Source organism: Mesoplodon mirus, assembly GCF_964341445.2.
Source record: "Mesoplodon mirus genome assembly, chromosome: 19".
In the NCBI taxonomy this organism is placed as follows: Eukaryota; Metazoa; Chordata; class Mammalia; order Artiodactyla; family Ziphiidae; genus Mesoplodon; species Mesoplodon mirus.
In genome coordinates, this window is record NC_138995.1 from 950,726 (window position 1) to 967,353 (window position 16,628).

Genomic DNA, 16,628 nt, shown 5'->3' on the forward strand with positions numbered 1-16,628 from the left:
GTTCAAGGTTACAGGCGATGCCCTTGAACAGTTGGCCCTGGGCAGGCGGCCCTGGGGGAAGTCTGGCTGAGGGCAAGAGAGGGCGGAGACCCCCAAACCACCCCAGGCTGAAGACAGGGCCAGGCCAGAGGGGAGACAGGTGGGCTGGGCAGCGTGGGAGTTGGAGGCTTGGCCAGGATGGACATTGCCCCCATGCTGCTGAGCTGCACCCCTGCCCAGGTCAAGGAAACACACCCAGCGGGCCAGGCCCAGGTTGGGTGGGGTGTCACCGGCCGGGTGGTAGGAGGAAGTTGTTGGAAAGTCAGGACGGAATGGCCGTGAGGGAAAGCCAGGCAGGGCTGGGCCCAGATGGTTCCTGTTGAGGAAGCAGTGGGCACAGCTGCACGACTCTTCCTGGCCTGGCCACACTATCACAGCGACACAGCTGGCTGCCTCGCTGCAGGCTGCAGGCGACCTCCCCCACCGGCGCGTCCCCAGGCCCGCCCCGCATCACATGAGCCCCCGCGGCCGCCCGCCCCTTCCCCAGGCCAGCGGGCAGCGGCTGCTAGAAGGCCCAGAGCGGTCTGGGGGACAGAGACCTCCGGCTCGGAGAAGCCCAGGCTGGCTGACGCCCCTGCCTGTCCCTCCAGGGCTCACGAGGTCGGGAAGGACACCCAGGGCCGTGCTCAGGCCCGGCTCCCGCCAGCAGCAGGATTCAGTCTCCTGGACCCACCTCCAGCTCCATGTCCCGTGCGTCCCCCGTGCTGGAGAGTGGGCTCACGGCGCCCACCAGCTGCTCAGCGCCTAGGGGTCCCAGGAAGGGCGGCCCAGGTAAGGGGATGGGGCAGGGGGAGGGGCGGCCCGCGCAGGTGGCGAGGCTGTGACATCTCCACGCTGCCGCCTGCCTGGCCCTGTTGACTCACCCCCACCGTCAGCGCGGCCTCCCACCGGGCACAGGCCCGCACAGCTGGGGCAGGTGGCCGGGGAGGACCCAGCAGGTGCCAGGCCGGCGGGCAGGCCCCACCCAGAGGCAGATGCTAGAGGCGGGGGCCGCTCAGTCCCTCTAAGATGGGTGGGCTCTGTCGGCCTCAGGGAGCAGGGCCCCGGAGTCAGAAAGGAAAAAGGTGTGCACGCTGGTGGGGGCCCCTAAGACTTGGAGGTCAGATGAGGAAACTGAGGCCAGATAGAGAGGGCCTGGCCCAGGGCCCCGGGAGAGAGTGATGGTCCAGGACCTGGCCCCGGGCCCCAGTGAGGAGCACCCCTGCCAGGGCTCCCACCCCGTGGAGCCAGTGCCAGGGAGAAGTGGTCGCATAGGGAGGACCTCCCGTGGGCTGCTGACTGGGGGGCGCGGGAGGACGTGGCCCTCCCTGACACCCGACCCCAGCTGCAAGGTCGCCTGCCCGGCTCTCCCAGGATTCGGGGGCCAGCAGAGCTGTAGGCAGGTGGCCCGGCTCCCCAGCCATGGCCACGTGCCCACGGTCCCAGGAGCAGAGTCCCAGGTCTCACTGCGGAGTGCAAGCACGCCCTGCCACTCTCCCTGGCACCCTGACCCCAGACAGCCCATCTCCCCTGCAGAGGGACCGCCTCCCCTGCGCAGGTCTCCCCCTGCCCCATCCAGGGCCCCGAGGGCCAGCTCCTACACAGGCTCTGCCAGGCACTCAGCGCATCCAGGACTAGAATCCCGGGTGTGCAAGGCCCGCCTCTCCACACAGTAACGAGCATGCTGCTGGCTTCTCCTGAGTGTGGGTGATTCAAAGACATCGCCAGGGAGGCACCAGTCACTGGCCTGGGCCACGGTCGCCCTGCCCTCGGGCTGGCCAGAGGCTCCAGTCCCATCCCGCTCCACCTGGGCACCACACAGCTGCCCCTCCTTTCCCAGGGCAGCCCTGCCTGACCCCACTGTTCTGGGACCACTCGCCCCTCCTCACCTGGGGCCAGCCCCTCCTCACGTAGGCCTCAGTTTCCTCATGTGTCAGGCCCTGTCCTGCCCACTGAAGGGGCCAAGGGGCAGCTTCTCAGAGGCGGGGGAGGGAGGGAGGAGGCAGATGAGACTGCTGGCTGCTGTTGTGTTTGGATGGTGGAGTGCCAGCCCGTGAAAGGGGTTTGAGGCCAGGAAATGCGATGTACCCTCTGTGCGCATGATGTCTCCTGCGGTGTTGGTCGGGCTGCGGGCCCTTGGAGAAGATGGTCTGGGTGGACCTCGGATGCAGAATCCCAGCCGCCCCATTGGGGGCACTTCTCACTTGGGAGGCTTTGCTGGGAGGAGGGAAAGCAGTGGCTCGTGCATTTGACTGGGGGCTTGCCTGGGCGCGGGGGGTCCCAGCCCTGGGACACTGGCTTCTAGGAGCTCACGGCCCATCGTCTCTAAATTGCCTGCCCCAGGTGATCAGCACAGCCACACGTCCTGCTCCCCAGGTCTCCTTAGGGGGGCAGGTGCTGGGGTCTACAGTGCCAGACATCACCACCAGGGGAAGTGGCAAGTGGAGCTGGGCTGGAGGGAGCCCATGGGGGCTGGGGGCCCGGGGAGCCTGGGGACCAGGGACAGGCCCGTGGATCAGTGCTGCTCCGTCCTGCAGGCTTCCCAAGATCCCGTGAAAACCTTTGAGCCCCCAAATGTTAAGTAGCGCCCAAACCACAAAAAGAACAGTAAGTAATATCTTTTAAAGCTGAGCCTGTCTCTCTGGAGAACAAATGTGCGTGAACCCTGCGGCTGCCCTCCTGCTCAGCAGGAGGCAGGGCGGGGCTGAGGGTGGGGAGGATGACAGGCCTGCTGGTGTGGCCATGGCAGAGGGTGGGGATCCGTCAGGACCCCACGGTGTGGTGGGGCCACTGACAGCAGGTGGGAAGGAACAGTGCTATTTAGTGCTGAGTGTTCACTGAACTCAGATTTATTAGGTGCCGGACCTCCTGGCGGTCCAGTGGTTAAGGCTCGGTGCTTGCACTGCAGGAGGCCCAGGTTCCATCCTCGGTCAGGGAACTAAGATCCTGCATGCCGAGCGGCCTTAGGTTTATTAGGTGCCAATTGTGTGCACTAGAAGCTGGGCTCCTGCAAACGAGAGGTGGGAACCAGGACACCAGCCGGGCTGCCTCAGGCAAAGGAGGTTGGGGGCAATGCCCCGTGACCACCCCGGGGGAGAAACTGAGTCAGGCCTGTTCATTGTCACCTAAGAGGGAGAGGTGGGGCCCAGGTGGCAGATTTCCAGGGAGACAGAGAGTGTCCCATCACCGGAGGGTCCAAGCAGAGGCAGCTGAGGCCTTAGGGGGTGTTGGGCGAGATCCCATGGAGAGCACTGTCATGGGAGCCTTGGGTCGCCTGGTCCCAAGGGGTGGAGTTCAGAGGTCACCACTGTCACCAAGCGGGCTTGCCCTCCCTCCCCCTCCAGCTGCACCCCCCACCCCACCCCCCGACCACAGGCTGTTCTCTGGAAGTTTCTCTGCCTGGAATGCCCTGCCCTGTTGTATTAATTTCCTGGGGCCGCTGTAACAAACCACCACAAACCAGGTGACTTGCAACAGAAATCTACTCCCTCCCAGCTGTGGAGGCCAGAGTCTGAAAAGAGGGGTCACAGGGCTGGGCGCCCTCCAGAGGCTCTGGGGGAGGGTCCTTCCTGCCTCTTCCAGCTCCAGGGGGCTCCAGGTGTCCTTGGCTGGCGGCCACGTCCTTCTAATTTCTGTTCCCATCTTCCCATGGCCTCTCCCCCGTGTCTCTGCCTCTCCTCTTCTCATAAGGACAGTTGTCTTTGGATTTAGGGTGACCATTCCAGATGACCAGAGCTCCGACCGTCCCATCTGCATTCCAGGCAGCAGGGTTGGGGCGAAGGTACCCACAGCCTGCAGCCAGCCACCTCTGTCACAGCCAGGGCCAGGGCTTGGGCACGTGGCCTCCAGCTGCCAGGGGGCCCAGTGGTGCCTCCGGGGCTGTGCGGTGCAAGAGGGGAGCCGGGTTATCAGAAGCCCACATGGTCTCCCAGCTGCCCACGGCCCCGTTTTTCATTCAGCCGAGGCCCCTGGACATGCTTTCAGGGCTGTCGGGAGACGGTCAGCTATGGACACTTGGGAATTCACACAGGGAGGGCCCGGGGCTTCTGGGGTTGGCATGTGCGTGCAAGGACGGCAGAGTCCACAGCCCCTCTCTACGATGTGGGACTGAGGGCAGAGCCCCACGGCGGCCATCCGTCTGCGCCTCTGTGCAAAGTACTGCAAGTGCCTTGTCATTTGATTTCTTCTGTACCGTCGCGCCACTCAGGACGGCAGTCCTTTCCTGCTTTGCTCACACTCTGCAGGGCCTTCGCCCCCTCCTCAGGCCTGTCCCCACGTCTTGTTGACCACGTGGGGCTCCTGTGTCAGGGTCACGGCTCAGGGCTGCCGAGCCCCACGTGCTGCTGTGAGTACCGCCTCAGAGGAAGACACTGAGGTTCTGAGGGGCACACAGCAGGCATAGAGCAGAGGCGTGACTGGACCCGGCTCTGCTGACCCTGCAGGGCCGATGGAGTGGGGGCCCGTCGTGGGTGGAAAGCGGGCCCTGAGGGGCACACAGCAGGCATAGAGCAGAGGCGTGACTGGACCCGGCTCTGCTGACCCTGCAGGGCCGATGGAGTGGGGGCCCGTCGTGGGTGGAAAGCAGGCCCTGAGGGGCACACAGCAGGCATAGAGCAGAGGCGTGACTGGACCCGGCTCTGCTGACCCTGCAGGGCCGATGGAGTGGGGGCCCGTCGTGGGTGGAAAGCGGGCCCTGAGGGGCACACAGCAGGCATAGAGCAGAGGCGTGACTGGACCCGGCTCTGCTGACCCTGCAGGGCCGATGGAGTGGGGGCCCGTCGTGGGTGGAAAGCGGGCCCTGAGGGGCACACAGCAGGCATAGAGCAGAGGCGTGACTGGACCCGGCTCTGCTGACCCTGCAGGGCCGATGGAGTGGGGGCCCGTCGTGGGTGGAAAGCGGGCCCTGAGGGGCACACAGCAGGCATAGAGCAGAGGCGTGACTGGACCCGGCTCTGCTGACCCTGCAGGGCCGATGGAGTGGGGGCCCGTCGTGGGTGGAAAGCGGGCCCTGAGGGGCACACAGCAGGCATAGAGTAGAGGCGTGACTGGACCCGGCTCTGCTGACCCTGCAGGGCCGATGGAGTGGGGGCCCGTCGTGGGTGGAAAGCGGGCCCTGGACACCCTGCCAGATCAGGTGGTCCTGGCAGGAAACTGCTAGCAGGACCACCGGGCAACGGAGTGTGGACTGTTTGATGAGGAACCACTTACAACGGTCAAACAGAGCAGCCAGGTCAGCACAGAAGTCTGGGGGCTGGTACAGCCTGACCTGAGGGGTGAGAGGGGAGAAGGGGAAGGAGCTGAGAGGGGCCAGGAGACGAGTGGAGTGGGCTGAGCCCCGGAGAGTGGACGGCAGGACAAACACCCACGTCTTCCTTCCGCACCCCACATCTGGGCCTCACCGGTCCCGGGCCAGCCTCCAGGGCCCAGAGCAGAGGAGGAGGGGTGCAGCTCTGGGGCAGACGCAGGCTCTGGACCTAGTCCCCATCCCCCCACGTGCTGTGTCAGGACCCAGAGGATTCCACTCCACCCCAGGCCCTGGGAAGAGGGGGGCTCCCTAACCCCCCGCCCCGGGGTAAACGTGGAGCGTTCTTTCCCTGAGACCGCAGTTTCCACGCTGTCCCTGTCACACAAGCCTGTGGGGCTAGACTTCTGGGGGCAGCCAGCAGGAGGACACCGGCCACCTGTGTCCTCCCCACCCATCAGACAGCAAAACTGAGCCTCAGAAGACAGAGCCGCAGGGCGGGGTGATGCGCAGGGGACAGGGTGCAATCCAGGCCAGCTTCCTGAAGGAAGTGGTCCTGCGGGGGCGGCGGGAGAAGGCAGAGACTTTCACTTCTTGAAGCGTCTTGACTGAGAAGAAAGGCACTGGTGCTAACCTCCCACACCTTCGCTTCCGTGACTGCAGTGGAGGAGGGAGAGGCCAGGGCAGAGAGGGGCCTGGACTCCTGACGGGGCCAGAGGTGACGCTGCAGTACTGCCAATGAGATTCTCATCGTTAAACCCCACCTAGGCCACACTGGCCCAGCCAGGGCCGGCAAACACCCTGGGCCGGGCGGTGACCGTCAGAGTGCAGCCCAGGATGGAGGTGGCCTCCGTGGGGACCCCATCCAAAGGTCTTCTGGGGGCGGGGGGGCTTTGACAGGCTCTTTTCGTGGAGCTCTGGGGAGTCACTTTGTCATTCCGCCGTTTGCAAGAGTGAGCCCAAGAAAAGGCAAGTGAGATCACCTGTCACCTGTGTGCACGCCCGGGGTGGGGGGGCTTCCCCCGCCCCGCGTCCTGTCCCTCGCCCCCCCGCCCTGCCCTCCAGCCGGCACCTGGCCGCCCCACCAAAACCCCAGGCACCTCCAGCCCCAGCGCTGTTCCCTCCCTGTGCACTCCTCCCCCCTTCCCGTGCCTCCCTTCAAGTCTTTGCTCCGTTACCCTGCCCGCCCCCCACACACGTGCGCCAGTCCGCCAGTCCTCCTCTCCTGCTGTTTTCTCCTTCATTTATTATTCCCTCCGACAAGGGGGTGGCTCAGGGTTACGTACCTCTTCATCATCCATCCCCCCAGGCGTGCTGGCTCCTCCGCCTGCTTGCTGTGGCGCTCTCAGCGCCCAGAGTGGTGCTGCCGTGGTGCCCAGCGCTGGGACGTGAATGCGTCCCGTGTCCAGGTGACTTGACCACCCCACACACAGCAAGCCTGCTGACCAGCACGGGCTGTGGGCAGCGGCTGCGTTGGTCTCCAGATTCTAGAAGTGCCATCACAGCCACTGTCAGACAGGACCTGAGGCCCAGAGGTGGGGGCAAACTGCCAGGGGTCACACAGCAAGCAGGGCCGGGGCTCAGACTTGGACCCGGGCCTAGCAGCCCCTCTCAGCACCCCCCAGCCCGAGGGCCTCTCCATGGGCACCAGGGTCCCCTCCCCTGCAGCCTGAGGCATGGAGGGTACCAGACCACCTGCCCTCCCATCTTCTCTCACCGTGTCCTCTACAGGGGTACACAGGGCCCAGAGAGGGGATGTGACTGCCAAGGCCACAGGCTGCAGTCACAGGACACCCCAGGTGGGGTGGCTTATAAAGAGCAGACATTTATATCTTGCAGATGAGGAGGCTGGCCATCCAAGATCAGGGTGCTGGCAGGTTTGGGGTCTGGTGACAGCTCCCTGGTCCATAGCCCGCTTGCTCCCCACCCTAAACAGCACTTCCGGGAAAGGACCAGGGAGAGGGCTGGGAAGGGCCAGCGGGCCAGAGGGTGATGCTGACTGGAGGAAGGGGCAAGCACCTCTCGCCATCCCAGTGGGTTCCGTTGCCTTGGAAACACTGACCTGCTGACAGTCCTCCGTCCCAGGCATGGAGGAACAGCCCCCTTTTCCTGCCCCCTGTCCCAGCGCCCACTTGGCCACAGGACCCTGGTGGGGCATTTGTACCCTCACCTACCTGGCCCTGGGGCCTGGGTCAGGGGCCTGGGCATGCACACACCCCTCCCCCAGCTCCTGAGCCGGCAGGTGGCCCCTCTGCTTCAGGCGGGAGGGCTCAGGTGGCACTGCCAGGAGCTGGGCAATCCTTGGGTGACGAGTGGGTAGTGCACAGGAGGCCTGCTCCTTGGGCAGCAAAGGCTCCCCGAGTAGGCCATGACCTTGGACGCAGCCCCCGGGGCAGCGACAGTAGGGGCACAGGAGGGTCCTCCGAGGTTGTTCCCTAAGAACAGGCTGCAGGCCTTGGATAAGGGGGCAGAGGGGACGGGCCACTCCATTCCAGATGCCTCCCTGGCCCTGGGCACGGCTTCGTGCCCTTCGTAACCCTTCGAAGGCATCATTGGCCTGGCTGTACAGATGAAGACAAATCAGAGGGGTCAAGAAACCTGCCCAGGGTCACACAGCAAGTCACTAGCAGGGCTGGGGCCTCCCGGTCTGCCCAGCGCCCTCCCTGGGAGGAAACGCAGTTGAGGTGCGGCCTCAGGAAAGGGACCCCTCCCATCACTCCCCATGTGGGAGCTGCACCCAGCAGCCCAGGCCCTTGGCTGAACCCTCTCAGAGCCTACAGTGGGTCTGCTGGCTCTGCACTAGGGAGCCCAAGGCAGGTGCTGTCTGGCGCCCCAGCTGACACCTGGATCGAGCGCTGCCCCAGCTGATGCCCGCAGAGCCGCCGCCAGGCCTGGCCCTCGGGGCAAAGCCCTGCGCTGCCTGCTGCTCTGAAACCTTTGGAATAGTGGGCCGGGCCTGCCCCAGGTTAATACCCCATGTTGAAGCACTCGGGCCTTCTGAGGGCCCCGTCCGTGCTGCCGAGGTCTTGAGAAGGGTGTGGCTTCTGGGTGCGGCTTTCACTCCACGGGTGCAGAAACAGGTCCCTTCCTGAGAGGAAGCGGCGTCGGGCCACCTGCTCCGTAGGGCTCACAGCCTAGAGGGGCCGGGGTACGAAGGCGCACACGTCAGAGGGCAGAGGGTGAGGCATTGCAGGTGGCCGGTCCTCGCCCTAGAGACATGGCCAGTGTCCAAGCTGCCCCCGGCCTGGGCAGAGGGGGAACCCGAGGGCCTGGCCCTCACGCTGGCCGTGTCCCTTCCCTGGGCCTGTGGAGCTTCACAGACGCTGCAGGGGAGGGACATGAGGTGCAGGGCCAGGAGACCCGAGAGGGACAGGAGGGGTCTGCGTAGCCTGGCTTCCCCGATCTCACTTTGCTCGTGGCAAGGGCAGCCGGTTGGACCAGATCATGGCCGGGAGGGGAGGGCTAGGCTGGAAGCCAGTTCCATCACTCACCCCGGGACCCAGCAGGCCTGTCTCCTTGTCTGTGACGTGGGGGTGGCAGCCAGCCCCCGAGAGGCTGGAGGATGGTGGGGGAGGACCCCGGCACCTACCTGGCCCTCCCCAGGTCCAGGCCCGCCTTTCTCGCCTCCTCCTCGGATCCTGGCTGCGACCCCCTGCCTGCACCCCGTCCCCGGCCAAGGCTTCTCGCAGGGGTGAAGAGGGAGCCCCGTGGAAGGAACTGGGGATTCACCCGCCCTCGGGCTCCCAGCGCTTCCGACTTCCCTCCCAAATTGGGGTGCATTTTGAGTGTGTGGAAAGCCCCGACCTCACAGGGTCTGGGAGGGGGCAGCGTGGTGGGAGGGAAGACAGTCAGGAGGGCTGCTGGGACCCTCGCACCTCAGGCCAACTTGATGGGGCCTCCTCGGAAACGGGTCCCCTCTGCTGAGCTCCGGGGCTGGGGTGGCGGGGGTCTTCCCACAGCCGGGTCCTCTTATTAAGAGAAAAGATCTAAGGTTCCAGCCTCGCTCTGAGCAGAGTGGCCGGCCCAGACACGGGACCCCAACACCTAGACCCTGGAGCTCAGAGAGGTCACAGTTTGCTTAGGGGTCCCTGGGCCTACCTCCCCAGGACTCTGCCTGCCACCGCCAGCCCCCACTGCTGGCCGCACACCCACTCCTGCCTCAGGACAGGAGACATCCTCTCCCTGGAGGCTCAGGGCACCCGGCCCCTGCCTCTCCCTTCCTGTTTCTCAGGAGGGGGGTATTGCCTTGATGTACCCCCAGCCCTGGATAGATGGACACATAGACATCAGACTCGTTCCCACCCCTCCACCACCACAGCGTTTTCTAGACCCAGGGTCAGGACCCGACATCCTAAAAGCAGGTGACAAAAAATGCAAGTCAGAACAGTATCGTTCCCATTCATGGCTCCCAGGTGTACCGCACCCACCCCACCCCCGAAGTCCTCTGGGGCTCAGGAGGCCGGTCGAGAGGCTCTGCTTGGCCCTGGCCCCTCAACCGGGGCTTCCTAGTCTGCAGCGCGAGGGGCTGTCCCCACCTGGGGGGCTCTCCGGGCGGGGGCTGCCACCCGGAGCTTCAGGGCAGAGAGCACAGCTGGCTCGAGGGGAGATGGGAGCAGGCGGCTTCCTGTGGAAACTGAAACTGCCAGGTGCTTCCCTCCCTCCCGCGGGGACCCAGAGACAGCTGGACCCGGTTCTGAAGCCCTGCCCCGCCGAGCTGCCTCTCCTTCAGGCAAATGCCCGAGGTCCAGACTGTGCTTCTCACGCGTCACCACGACGACGACGTGCTTCCCTGGGCCTCAGGTCACCACCTGCCCCTCACCCTCAGCACCGAAGAGGCCCAGCGGCCCCGAGGCTCTGCCTGCCCCAGGGCTGCCCGCCCAGCCTGAGCCACCCTGGCGCGGGATTTCAAAGTCTTTGGGCAAAAGCAGGATGCGAAATACCTGAGTAATCTTTAATTTGAATACATGTGAAGATGATGACATTCCAGATAGATCAGATTTACCAGCATTAAAGCCAGTTGCCCTGGCTGCCAGAATATGAAACACTTCGCCTGCGGCTCATGTCCATTTCCTACTGGACGGGCTGCTGAGCCCACAGGAAACAGGAGACAGAAGGGACAGGTCTGGTCGTTGCCCACAGCTGGGCCTCCGATGCGCCGCCTGCTCCTAGCATCCCGTTGTCTCCTGGCCCACCTTTCATTTAAATCGTGAAAGAATTCGCCCACGCCAGGAAAGCCCCATCCCAAGCCAGGCGAGCAAGCTGAAGCTTCGCTCCAGAGCCTGCTCCCCCATCACCACTTCTTTTTAAAAAGGAATTGTTATAGATCCAGTGCCCCCCACCCCCGGAGGCTGCCCCCCGCCCATGCTGCAGCAGCAAGACGGGATTGGAAATCACTGAAAGCCAGGCTGCTGGGCCTGGACCCAGCTCAGAGTGCCCTGCGAGGTCCCCAAACTTGGACCCGTGTCATCATCTGTAAAATGCGGACGGTGTCACATGTCAACACTGGGAGCTGCCCACCTGTGGAAACGTCCAAAGGACTGTTTTATCTGTGTGTGTCTTTCCCAGATACATTGCGATTTTCTGTTTTAAATTGTTACATAGGAGTATCACGTTCTGTGCATCTTTTGCAATTTTCTGTTTTCTCTCCACGATGACAGAGAACACTGGATCCGTGCAGGCGCTGCCTGCGTTGCCCTGCGGCCCCATGAGTCCCCACAAGCCCAGGCAGTAGGAGGGTAGGACCGCAAGGAGACCCCACCTGGCTCCCGTTGAGAAAGGCCTTTGACGTGAGGCCTGGGTGGTGGAAAGTCCTGGCGTGTGTGGGCCAGCGGGCCGGAGGCCTCCAAGCTGGGAAACCCCGCTCCTCTCCAGAAAGCCAGAAACGGGGCTCTCAGCAGCCCCTCCACGATGCTAGAAGGAAGAGGCGGCTGAGGGGACTTTTGTGCCTGCCTGTTGGCTGCCTGAGCCTCCACCCCCGCCCCCGGTCCCCCCACCCCAGCACTGCACAGAGGGGGCCTTGCCCTGTCCTGGAGGGGTCAGGAGACTGAGCTGCTGAGCACACATCCCCATCCACTCCTCAGCGAGGCCAGGAACATGTGACAGGTGGCACTGGCTGCAGAGGGCGGGCAGCTGGGCTGGTGTGGGCAGGATGGGGTCAGAGCAGCCGGATTGGGGCCCAGGGGGGCAGTGGGGGCCTGGCGGGGGGTGCTGTAATAATAGTGGCGTGTCACCGAGCTCTCCCTGTTCCCTGGAGGGAGAGCTCCTGCAGCCCCGACACCGTGGCTGGTGGGAAACGGGCCTGCCCTGTGCTGGATGCCAGGGCTACTCTCCAAGCCAGTGGCTCAGGGGATTTTTATTACTTTTGGCTGGCATGTCCCCTAAAATTTTTTTGAAAAATCAAACCCCCTTTAAGGTGATATTTCTTACAAAGTGGCCTTACTGGACTCAGTCACACCCGACCCTGGGCTGCTGTTTTTTGGTGGATAACAGGGGCCCAGGGCCAGTAGAGAAGTTTTGGAAGGTGACAGTTAGCTGGCCACAAGAAGGGCTGACCTTAACACCCCCATGAGACATTCGGAGTGAGCAGTGCACAGAGGCACACGCCAGTTTCACAGACTCCCCACCCTGCAGGCACCCTGCCTGCTTGGTAGGAAACAGGCCTTGAGCCCCTGGTGGGCATCACGCTGCAAATGTTACTGAACTGAACTTGGGTCTGCTTGCCCATGTGCAGCAGAGCTGATCTCCTGATACTGCGCTGTGATGAAGGAAAGTGCAGCGTTTATTACAGGTGCCAAGCAAGGAGAATGGGCAGCTCATGTTCAAAAGACCCGAACTCCCCGATGGCTTTCAGGGAAGGGGTTTTAAAGGTCGTGTGAGGGAGGGGGATGCAGGGTGTCTGAGTAGCTCGTGCACAGTTCTTGCGTTGGTTGGCATCAGGGTGAAATTTCGAGCATCACCAACCTTCTGGTTTCAACCGGTCTGGGGTCTATGTGCTTGCGGTCATCAGTTTTCACCTCGTGGGGGTCGGCTTCCTGTAAAAACAACTTAGGAATGTGCAACAGGCCTTTATCCAGATCTTTCAGGGGACTGGGAGTTCAGTGATTCTGCTCTGTGGCTGGTTTAGAGTGTAAACTATAACCAATTTCCTGGCCCAACAAGTATTCTTTCTTTCAACATCTTCACATTTTTTAATCATTCACTCTTTTTTAAAAATTTATTTATTTATTTATTTATTTTTGGCTGCTTTGGGTCTTCGTTGCTGCGCGTGGGCTTTCTCTCGTTGCAGCGAGCAGGCGCTACTCTTTGTTGTGGTGCGCGGGCTTCTCATTGTGGTGGTTTCTCTTGTGGGGCACGGGCTTTAGGTGCGTGGGCTTCAGTAGTTGTGCTCACGGGCTCTAGAGCGCAGGCTCAGCAGCCATGTCGCACGGGCTGAGTTGCTCCACGGCACACGGGGTCCTCCCAGACCAGGGATCGAACCCGTGTCCCCTGCATTGGCAGGCGGATTCTTAACTACTGCGCCGCCAGGGAAGTCCCTGTAATCATTCACTCTTGAGCCAGGCTTTTGAGGCTTGGGCAGGCCTGGGAAACTAAAGCAAAAGCCTTTTACTTTAATGGACAGGGACACAGGGGCCCGTATATGGGTTCACAAATATCCTTCTAAACCAATGGGGGACATAGGACTGTGGGTGATGGTGCTGATGGGCCAGTTCAAAACATCTAAACATTGTGGTTTAAACAGTCAAAGGTCAAGTGGTCTAGCGTATCGTATATTTTATGCTGCACACGTGCTTGGGACCTATTTTCATGACAACCCTGAGGCTGCAGGTTTAGCACCTTGGCTAGTGGAAATGTTGCCACAAAACCAACTTGTCAGGGCGCAGACTGACATTGTCGGCTTTAATTCAAATAAGCACGTTAGTAATGACACAGCTGTCTCGCTGTGGAATTCCACTGCTGGTGTACATGGATGGATGGCAGATGGATGGGTGTGGGTGGGTGGATGAATAGACGGACAGAGAGAAAAGAAAGAAAGCAGGAAGGCAGGAAGGTAAGTTAAAGCAAACCTCTCAAAAAGCCATAAGCATGATTCTTCTATGAAAGTGTGGCAAGCACGTGTCAGAGACATGTTTCCCTCGTTGCTGAGGTAGCCAGCCAGGTGGCAAAGGCGACTCAAGGAAGGACACAGCAATTTTCCATCCCAAAAAGAGAGAACACCGCCCCGAGACCCCTAAACACAGTCGTGAAGCACAACCTTCTCTACTGAGCAGAAATGGTCTGCAACTTGTCTGTTTCCTGCAAGTCAACACCTAACTTACAGCGTCTGGGACCCAATCAGCATCAATAGAAAGACATCCAGGCATGTCCCGGGAGGCCCACTGACCTTGGCAGCCTGGCTGGACACGAGGACATGGGTGGCCCTCTGCCTTGTGACTCATTTGGGACAGGTGTTTCCATCAGACGAAGGCAGGGGAGGCCCGGAGACTCGCTGGGTCTTTATACCCTGAGGCAAAGCACTGGGATGGGTTCAGCCTGCAGGAGAGAAGGAGGGTCAGGAAAGGTGAGGAGAGAAGAACGGGCAGACCACAGGCCTCGTTTCCTGCTGGAACGATCTGGAAGGTGAGGACCCCAGGATTCCTTCAAGATCTCTTGCCCAGGTACCTGCAGAGTCTTGGGCACATGCCCGTTGGGAAGACCCTGGCCACAGACCAGAGCAGCCTGCCTGCCGCACCGGCCAGGGCTTGGGGGGCCGGAAGGCTCTTGGTTCTCTTTCGTTGGAAGACAGAACCCCTCTTCTTTCTGCAGGTACTGCTGCAAGCCAGCTGCCCCCCTCACGGTGAGAGATGGGGACCCCTCCAACCTCAGTGCGGGGGCCGGGCCTCGACCCCAGTCCTGCTGCCGCCCCCGCCTCACCTCCCGCCGGCTCCCTGCCCATGGGGCCCGAGCTCTACCTTCTGGATCATCAGGAGGCTGTTCTCTCCAGGGTCTGTGGTTCGCCTGGTCGTTCCCCCCCAGAACAGAGCATGGCACATCAGGTGCTGGAGAAACGTCAGCCAAGAGAGAATCTGGGGAATGGCTGAGTGGCTAGAAGCTTGGATGAGCCCTGAAAACATACTCAGTGAAAGAAGCCGGACACAGAAGGCCATGTATTATACGACGCCACTCATATGAAAGGTCCACAAGAGGCCACTCCACAGCGATGGACAGCAGATTCGGGGTTGCCAGGGGCTGGGGCAGGGGCCGTGCTTCCTCTTGTAACATCAGGCTCTGCAGACGCCTGCACTGGGGGGTGCCAAGCGCCCCCAGGACCGAAGGAGATGCTGAGAGTAACGACGCTCCTCAGGACCCAGTGAATGCCACCCCTGAAACGTGGGTCCTGGGAACCTGGACATGTCGCAGTCCTTTCATGTGGACCTTTGGGTGATTGGCCCACTGGCTGGCCTGGCTGTGGGTCACCCAGGAGCCTGCACCCCTCGCAACTTGTGGCAGGCGTGGCTAATCAATCGCTGCGCCTTTCTGCTGAGCGCAGAGGAGGCCTCAGCATCCTTCACAGCACAGTGCTCCTGGGGCCAGTCCTGGCCGGTGGTCGCACACTGTCCATGGGGAGCTACTGTCCCCCATCCCCGGCTGGTACTTTTGGCAAATGGAATTCAAATGTCACGACGGCCTCCAACTGGGGTAGAAGCTTCCGCCACTGACCGTCGCTTTCTGCACGACTCTCGTCTTTGGACCACTCTTAGCTCGGATCGCTTTGTCCTGGGCGGTGAGTCACACGGCTTTCCTGAGTCTCCTTTGCGCATCATTACGGCAGGTTTTAGGAAGCCCTAGAGGCCCCAGAGCAGGAGGACACAGCCTGTGCTCCACCGCTTGCTCAGGACGAGACCTCGGACAAGATGTGTAACCTCTCTGGGTTCTGTGACTTCATCCATGAAAGTTCAAATGTCAGATAAACAATATTGTAGTACAGTTATGTCCCAAATACTGCCTGGGACACACTCGTGCTGAAAATTATTCACTGCTTATCTGAAATCGAAATTTAACTGAGCATCTATAGTTTTATTTCCTCAATCTGGCAACCCCATCCATGAAGGATTCGAACTCTGTCTCCAAAAGGATTGTGTTTAGCTGCAAATAGCAGAAAACCTAACAGCAGTAGAACAGGGTTTGTTTGTCTTTGTCCATGTAACAAAAACTCAGAGGCAGGTCGTGGAGGCTGGTGCAGCCGTCCGGGACACAGGCTATTGTACTCTTTCTATCCTACCTCCTCTTACTTGTGGCTTCCTAGCTGCAAAGTGGCTGTGTCACTTCCAGGCATCACATCTGCCTCCCAAGCAGGAAGAAAGAGGAAAAGAGAAGGTGCAGGGGACAAAACCTGGCCCAGCCCCTTCTTATACAGAAAGCAAAGCGGGGCTTCCCTGGTGGCGCAGTGGTTGGGAGTCCGCCTGCCGATGCAGGGGACACAGGTTCGTGCCCCGGCCCGGGAGGATCCCACATGCCACGGAGTGGCTGGGCCCGTGAGCCATGGCCGCTGAGCCTGTGCGTCCGGAGCCTGTGCTCCGCAACGGGAGGGGCCACAGCAGTGAGAGGCTCACGTACCACAAAAAAAAAAAGAAAGCAAGGCTGCTGTAGAAGCCCCAGTCGGCAGACTTCTGGTTACACCCAGGATGGGGGGTCCAGTCCCCACCTCTGAAGCTCCTTCCCAAACCAGGACTTTCTGGCTTCTGATTTCACAACGTCTCTGCTGTTTTCAAAAAACCTCTGCGCCCGAGGTCCATCCGCCCGGCCACGGCCCCATGGGGCCACTTCACAAGTGGGCCTCCTCTCTGAACTTGGAGGAGGAGGGGGAGACCGCACTGTCCAAAACCCGGGCTGGGAAATCACTGCTCTCCCACCCTGTCTGCAGGGCCTCCTGGGCTCAGGCGGTGGGAGCTGGGACGGGGACCCGAAGGGTCTGCTGTCATGTCTGCAGGCCTCTATCCCTCCGGGGGGCCAACGGACTCATCTTCACGGGAACTTGACTGGTCTTTTTATTTTATTTTATTTTATTTTTTTTAAAGTCTTTATTGAATTTGTTACAATATTGCTTCTGTTTTATGTTTTTTGGTTTTTTGGCCACAAAACATGTGGGATCCTAGCTCCCTGACCAGGGATCAAACCTGTACCCCCCGCAGTGGAAGGCAAAGGCTTAACCATTGAACCACCAGGGAAGTCCCTTGACTGGTCTTTTTAAACAAAGATCCAGCCTTTCCCCACCAGGGTCCTGGACACCAGCGTTTCCCTCTCCCCATTTTCTCTCCATCACTTTTCCAAGCAGCTGGGAGGAAAGAGGAGACCCCGAACGTCCCTGGGACCCTTCTCCCCCATTCCGCTC

General features: G+C 61.3%; 1 protein-coding gene across 2 annotated transcripts in view; it reads left to right on the forward strand.

Moving 5' to 3' along the window:
* Positions 1-745: 745 nt before the first annotated feature.
* Positions 746-16,628, forward strand: part of CBFA2T3 (CBFA2/RUNX1 partner transcriptional co-repressor 3) — an 86,449-nt gene continuing 70,566 nt past the window's right edge. For both annotated transcript variants that reach the window (XM_082606773.1, XM_082606774.1), the window contains exon 1: positions 746-810. The gene's annotated coding sequence lies outside the window, so the exon portion shown is untranslated. The remainder of the gene's footprint in view (positions 811-16,628) is intronic.